This window comes from Aulonocara sp. 'chitande type north' Nkhata Bay, linkage group LG15, assembly GCF_057382095.1.
Source record: "Aulonocara sp. 'chitande type north' Nkhata Bay isolate Kocher_YH1m ecotype deep benthic linkage group LG15, A_spYH_male_GT1.1, whole genome shotgun sequence".
In the NCBI taxonomy this organism is placed as follows: domain Eukaryota; kingdom Metazoa; phylum Chordata; class Actinopteri; order Cichliformes; family Cichlidae; genus Aulonocara; species Aulonocara sp. 'chitande type north' Nkhata Bay.
This window is the reverse complement of record NC_141358.1, coordinates 14449486-14457410: the sequence shown is the minus strand read 5'-3', so window position 1 is coordinate 14457410 and position 7925 is coordinate 14449486.

Below are 7925 nucleotides of genomic sequence, written 5' to 3'. Positions count from 1 at the left end.
GCAAATAAATCTCAGCAGTGGTGTCTCAGTATTTATGGCTAACCTTTCACCTCCTAAGAAAAGCCTGTGAAATCTTCTAGATAAGGCTCACAGGAGAAATGAACTCAAGATAAGTCGATCAGACACAAGAAGACTAGCTGATGTTGCACAAGAGTAACATCAGCACTGTGCAAAGGGGTTACAGTACAGTATGTAGACTATATGGACTATGTGGACTTATGGGAATATAGGAGAAAATGGTGAATTTTTGGGACTAATACTAAAAACGCTATTTAAGCCCTTTCACCAACACCTCCTGTTAACATGTCTGTTTCTTTTGCCTCTGCTATTAATGATTCCATTTTAATGTCAGAGGAAAAGGAGAAACCTTTATAATAACAAAAATTGTAAAATCTTTTTTTTACCAGTCTATCTTTGGACTAAAGTCAAGTTACCACACAGCAGATCATCTAATTTAGCAACAGGCCAGTTGCAGTGAACAAGATGATATGAGGTGACCAATCATTAGTTAGTTTAATGGAAAAAATGTGGGCTATTTAAAAGAGTAATATGAAATATGCATTGAACCTTTTTACTTGGCTTTTTTATGTACTTTAATCACTCGCAGTATTATGGTTAAATATTTGATCAGGAAAAGAAATATGAAGTCGGACTCGTTCCCGGTGGGTGATGGGCTCCGCCAGGGCTGCCCTTTGTCTCCGGTTCTGTTCATAATTTTTATGGACAGGATTTCTAGGCGCAGCCAAGTGGCGGAGGGCTTTCGCTTTGGTGGCCTCAGAATCTCATCTCTGATTTTTGCGCATGATGTGGTTCTGTTGGCTTCATCGGGTGAGGGCCTCCAGCTCGCACTGGAAGGGTTCGCAGCCGAGTGTGAAGCAGCGGGAATGAGGATCAGCACCTCCAAATCTGAGGCCATGGTTCTCAGCCGGAAAAGGGTGGAGTGCTCACTTCGGGTCGGGGATGAGTTCCTGCCCCAAGTGGAGGAGTTCAAGTATCTCGGGGTCTTGTTCCCGAGTGATGGGAGAAGGGAGCCGGAGATCGACAGACGGATTGGGGCTGCAGCTGCAGTAATGCGGACGCTGCACCGGTCCGTCGTGGTGAAGAGGGAGCTGAGTGTAAAAGCGAAGCTCTCAATTTACCGGTCGATCTACGTCCCTACCCTCACCTATGGCCACGAGCTGTGGGTAGTGACCGAAAGAACGAGATCGCGGATACAAGCGGCAGAAATGAGCTTCCTCCGAAGGGTGGCTGGCCTCTCCCACTGCGGTCAAGTGAGCCCTCACTTACGAAGTCGCAGTCAAGCTAGCCGCCCCGCCAGCCGCACCGAAAATGTGGTTGCACTACTCTTACGCATATTACGGTATGGGTGAAGACCGGCTTAGAAACGCAGTGTTTTGTGTCCTGACACTATTTTACTTCACAATCCACTCCCATTTTTAGTGTATCTCCACTTTCCCCCCTGTGATCCACAGCCCAAATTACTGTATGATTCAGAGAAAATTAACAATAAAATTTACCCAATTTACTCAACTATACTTTTAATGTCCTCATCTTTGAGCTCAGATTACAGGAAAACTGTAAGAGGTGACGCAGATATTTCACTGGATTATGACTCTGGGTGACCCCCACTCTGCACCCTGTGATCCACAGCCAAAATTACTGTACGGATTTTGAGAAAATTCATAGCAAAATCTTCCCATTGTGCTTTACTGTACTCCACATATTAACATCTTTGAGCTCAGATTACAGGAAAACTGTAAGAGGTGACGCAGATATTTCACTGGATTATGACTCTGGGTGACCCCCACTCTGCACCCTGTGATCCACAGCCAAAATTACTGTACGGTTTTTGAGAAAATTGATAGTAAACTTTGCACAATTTACTGTACTATACTCTATATATTCTCATTTTTGAGCTCAGATTACAGGAAAACCATAAGAGGTGACGCAGATATTTCACTGGATTATGAATCTAGGCTGTCGCCACTCTGCACCCTGTGATCCACAGCCAAAATTACTGTATGGATTTTGAGAAAATTCATAGCAAAATCTTCCCATTTTGCTTTACTGTACTCTACATATTGACATCTTTGGCCTCAGATTACAGGAAAACTATAAGAGGTGACGCAGATATCTCACTGGATTCTGACTCTAGGCTGTCGCCACTCTTCACCCTGTGATCCACAGCCAAAATTACTGTACGGTTTTTGAGAAAATTGATAGTAAACTTTGCACAATTTACTCTACTGTACTTTTAATATCCTCGTCTTTAACCTCAGATTACAGGAAAACTGTAAGAGGTGACGCAGATATTTCACTGGATTCTGACTCTGGGTGACCCCCACTCTGCACCCTGTGATCCACAGCCAAAATTACTGTACGGTTTTTGAGAAAATTGATAGTAAACTTTGCACAATTTACTCTACTGTACTCTATATATTCTCATCTTTGAGCTTAGATTACAGGAAAACTGTAAGAGGTGACGCAGATATCTCACTGGATTATGACTCTGGGTGACCCCCACTCTGCACCCTGTGATCCACAGCCAAAATTACTGTATGGATTTTGAGAAAATTCATAGCAAAATCTTCCCATTTTGCTTTACTGTACTCTACATATTGACATCTTTGGCCTCAGATTACAGGAAAACTGTAAGAGGTGACGCAGATATCTCACTGTATTCTGACTCTAGGCTGTCGCCACTCTTCACCCTGTGATCCACAGCCAAAATTACTGTACGGTTTTTGAGAAAATTGATAGTAAACTTTGCACAATTTACTCTACTGTACTTTTAATATCCTTGTCTTTAACCTCAGATTACAGGAAAACTGTAAGAGGTGACGCAGATATTTCACTGGATTATGACTCTGGGTGACCCCCACTCTGCACCCTGTGATCCACAGCAAAAATTACTGTACGGATTTTGAGAAAATTGATAGTAAACTTTGCACAATTTACTGTACTATACTCTATATATTCTCATCTTTGAGCTCAGATTACAGGAAAACCATAAGAGGTGACGCAGATATTTCACTGGATTATGAATCTAGGCCATCTCCACTCTGCACCCTGTGATCCACAGCCAAAATTACTGTACGGATTTTGAGAAAATTGATATTAAAATCTTCCCATTTTGCTTCACTGTACTCTACATATTGACATCTTTGAGTTCCGATTACAGGAAAACTGTAAGAGGTGACGCAGATATTTCACTGGATTATGAATCTAGGCTGTCGCCACTCTGCACCCTGTGATCCACAGCCAAAATTACTGTACGGTTTTTGAGAAAATTGATAGTAAACTTTGCACAATTTACTCTACTGTACTCTATATATTCTCATCTTTGAGCTCAGATTACAGGAAAACTATAAGAGGTGACACAGATATTTCACTGGATTATGACTCTGGGTGACCCCCACTCTTCACCCTGTTATCCACAGCCCAAATTACTGTACGGATTTTTAGAAAATTTATAGTAAACTTTGCACAATTTACTGTACTATACTCTATATATTCTCATCTTTGAGATCAGATTACAGGAAAACTGTAAGAGGTGACGCAGATATTTCACTGGATTATGAATCTAGGCTGTCGCCACTCTGCACCCTGTCATCCACAGCCAAAATTACTGTACGGTTTTTGAGAAAATTGATAGTAAAATCTTCCCATTTTGCTTTACTGTACTCTACATATTGACATCTTTGAGCTCAGATTACAGGAAAACTATAAGAGGTGACACAGATATTTCACTGGATTCTGACTCTAGGCTGTCTCCACTCTGCACCCTGTGATCCACAGCCAAAATTACTGTACGGATTTTGAGAAAATTGATAGTAAACTTTGCACAATTTACTGTACTGTACTTTATATATTGACATCTTTGAGCTCAGATTACAGGAAAACTGTAAGAGGTGACGCAGATATCTCACTGGATTATGACTCTGGGTGACCCCCACTCTGCACCCTGTGATCCACAGCCAAAATTACTGTACGGATTTCTGATAAAATTAAATCCTATTCCATTACCAAACAAAATGAGTTCATTGAAGTATTTGCTTAACTACAAGAAATGTCTTTCCACACACAATTTAAATTTTTCAAAATGTCATTCACACACCACCTCAAGTATCAACTTCAGTTTTAGACATTATTTATTCAGTGCTTAATCACAACAATAGTCAACTTAAGGCACTTACATAATAAGTTAAACCTTACAATAATACATACAGAGAAAAACCCAACAATCATATGACCCCCTATGAGCAACAGTGGGAAGGAAAAACTCCCTTTTAACAGGAAGAAACCTCCGGCAGAACCAGGCTCAGGGAGGGGCGGCCATCTGCCTCAACCGGTCAGGGTGAGAAATTACATTTCTCAGATTACTGATTTCTCATATTACTACTACACAGTTTAGATACACTCAACAAAAATATAAACGCAACACCTTTGTTACTGCTCCCATTCCCCATGGGATGGACGTAGAGACCGAAAATTCATTCCAGATACACAATATAACCATCCCTCCCAAACAGTGGTCACAAATCAGTCCAAATGTGTGGTAGTGGGCACATCTGCTATATTGAGATAATCCATCCCACCTCACAGGTGTGTCACATCAGGATGCTGATCTGACATCATGAGTAGTGCACAGGTGTACCTCAGACTGCCCACAACAAAAGGCCACCCTGGAATGTGCAGTTTTTTGCGCTATTGGGGGTCTGGGGACCCAGAACTGGTCAGTATCTGGTGTGACCACCATTTGCCTCATGCAGTGCAACACATCGTCGCATGGAGTCTATCAGATTGTCAATTGTGGCCTTTGGAATGTTGGTCCACTCCACTTCAATGGCTGTGCGAGGTTGTTGGATATTCGTGGGAACTGGTACACGCTGTCGTATACGCCGGTCAAGCACATCCCGAACATGCTCAATGGGTGACATGTCCGGTGAGTATGCTGGCCATGCAAGAACTGGGACATTCTCAGCTGCCATCTGCCCTGAACAATGTGAACCATGATTCATCCGTGAAGCGCACACCTCTCCAACGTGCCAGACGCCATCGAATGTGAGCATTTGCCCACACAAGTCTGTTACGGCGACGAGCTGGAGTCAGGTCAAGACCCCGATGAGGACGACGGGCATGCAGTTGAGCTTCCCTGAGACGGTTTCTGACAGTTTGTGCAGAAATTGTTTGGTTGTGCAAACCAATTGTTCCAGCAGCTGTCTGGGTGGCTGGTCTCAGACGATCTTGGAGGTGAACCTGCTGGATGTGGAGGTCCTGGGCTGGTGTGGTTACACGAGGTCTGCGGTTGTGAGGCCGGTTGGATGTGCTGCCATATTCTCTGAAACGCCTGTGGAGACGGCTTATGGTTGAGAAATGAACATTCAATGCACGGGCGACAGATCTGGTTGACATTCCTGCTGTCAGCATGCCAATTGCATGCTCCCTCATTGCTTGTGGCATCTGTGGCATTTTGCTGTGAGACAAAACTGCACATTCCAGGGTGGCCTTTTGTTGTGGGCAGTCTGAGGTACACCTGTGCACTACTCATGATGTCAGATCAGCATCCTGATGTGACACACCTGTGAGGTGGGATGGATTATCTCAATATGGCAGATGTGCCCACTACCACACATTTGGACTGATTTGTGACCACTGTTTGGGAGGGATGGTTATATTGTGTATCTGGAATGAATTTTCGGTCTCTACGTCCATCCCATGGGGAATGGGAGCAGTAACAAAGGTGTTGCGTTTATATTTTTGTTGAGTGTATCTAAACTGTGTAGTAGTAATATGAGAAATCAGTAATCTGAGAAATGTAATTTCTCACCCTGACCGGTTGAGGCAGATGGCCGCCCCTCCCTGAGCCTGGTTCTGCCGGAGGTTTCTTCCTGTTAAAAGGGAGTTTTTCCTTCCCACTGTTGCTCATAGGGGGTCATATGATTGTTGGGTTTTTCTCTGTATGTATTATTGTAAGGTTTAACTTATTATGTAAGTGCCTTAAGTTGACTATTGTTGTGATTAAGCACTGAATAAATAATGTCTAAAACTGAAGTTGATACTTGAGGTGGTGTGTGAATGACATTTTGAAAAATTTAAATTGTGTGTGGAAAGACATTTCTTGTAGTTAAGCAAATACTTCAATGAACTCATTTTGTTTGGTAATGGAATAGGATTTAATTTTATCAGAAATCCGTACAGTAATTTTGGCTGTGGATCACAGGGTGCAGAGTGGGGGTCACCCAGAGTCATAATCCAGTGAGATATCTGCGTCACCTCTTACAGTTTTCCTGTAATCTGAGCTCAAAGATGTCAATATATAAAGTACAGTACAGTAAATTGTGCAAAGTTTACTATCAATTTTCTCAAAATCCGTACAGTAATTTTGGCTGTGGATCACAGGGTGCAGAGTGGAGACAGCCTAGAGTCAGAATCCAGTGAAATATCTGTGTCACCTCTTATAGTTTTCCTGTAATCTGAGCTCAAAGATGTCAATATGTAGAGTACAGTAAAGCAAAATGGGAAGATTTTACTATCAATTTTCTCAAAAACCGTACAGTAATTTTGGCTGTGGATCACAGGGTGCAGAGTGGCGACAGCCTAGATTCATAATCCAGTGAAATATCTGCGTCACCTCTTACAGTTTTCCTGTAATCTGAGCTCAAAGATGAGAATATATAGAGTATAGTACAGTAAATTGTGCAAAGTTTACTATAAATTTTCTAAAAATCCGTACAGTAATTTTGGCTGTGGATAACAGGGTGAAGAGTGGGGGTCACCCAGAGTCAGAATCCAGTGAGATATCTGTGTCACCTCTTATAGTTTTCCTGTAATCTGAGCTCAAAGATGAGAATATATAGAGTACAGTAGAGTAAATTGTGCAAAGTTTACTATCAATTTTCTCAAAAACCGTACAGTAATTTTGGCTGTGGATCACAGGGTGCAGAGTGGCGACAGCCTAGATTCATAATCCAGTGAAATATCTGCGTCACCTCTTACAGTTTTCCTGTAATCGGAACTCAAAGATGAGAATATTAAAAGTACAGTACAGTAAATTGTGCAAAGTTTACTATCAATTTTCTCAAAAACCGTACAGTAATTTTTTCTGTGGATCACAGGGTGAAGAGTGGAGATGGCCTAGATTCATAATCCAGTGAAATATCTGCGTCACCTCTTACAGTTTTCCTGTAATCGGAGATCAAAGATGTCAATATGTAGAGTACAGTAAAGCAAAATGGGAAGATTTTACTATCAATTTTCTCAAAAACTGTACAGTAATTTTGGCTGTGGATCACAGGGTGCAGAGTGGGGGTCACCCAGAGTCAGAATCCAGTGAGATATCTGCGTCACCTCTTTCAGTTTTCCTGTAATCTGAGCTCAAAGATGAGGACATTAAAAGTATAGTTGAGTAAATTGGGTAAATTTTATTGTTAATTTTCTCTGAATCATACAGTAATTTGGGCTGTGGATCACAGGGGTGAAAGTGGAGATTAACCAAAACTGGGAGTGGATTGTGAAGTAAAATAGTGTCAGGACAGAAAACACTGCGTTTCTAAGCCAGTCGGCACCTATACCGTAATATGCGTAAGAGTAGTGCAACCACATTTTAGGTGCGGCTGGCGGGGCGGCTAGCTTGACTGCGACTTCGTAAGTGAGGGCTCACTTGACCGCAGTCCTCTCCCTTAGAGATAGGGTGAGAAGTTCGGCCATCCGGGAGGGGCTCAGAGCCGCTGCTCCTCCACATCGAAAGGAGCCAGCTGAGGTGGTTCGGGCATCTGACAAGGATGCCCCTGGGCGCCTCCTGGGTGAGGTGTTCCAGGCATGTCCCACCGGGAGGAGGCCCCGGGGCAGACCCAGGACACGGTGGAGAGATTATATCTCTCGGATGGGAACGCCTTGGTATTCCCCCGGATAAGTTGGAGGAG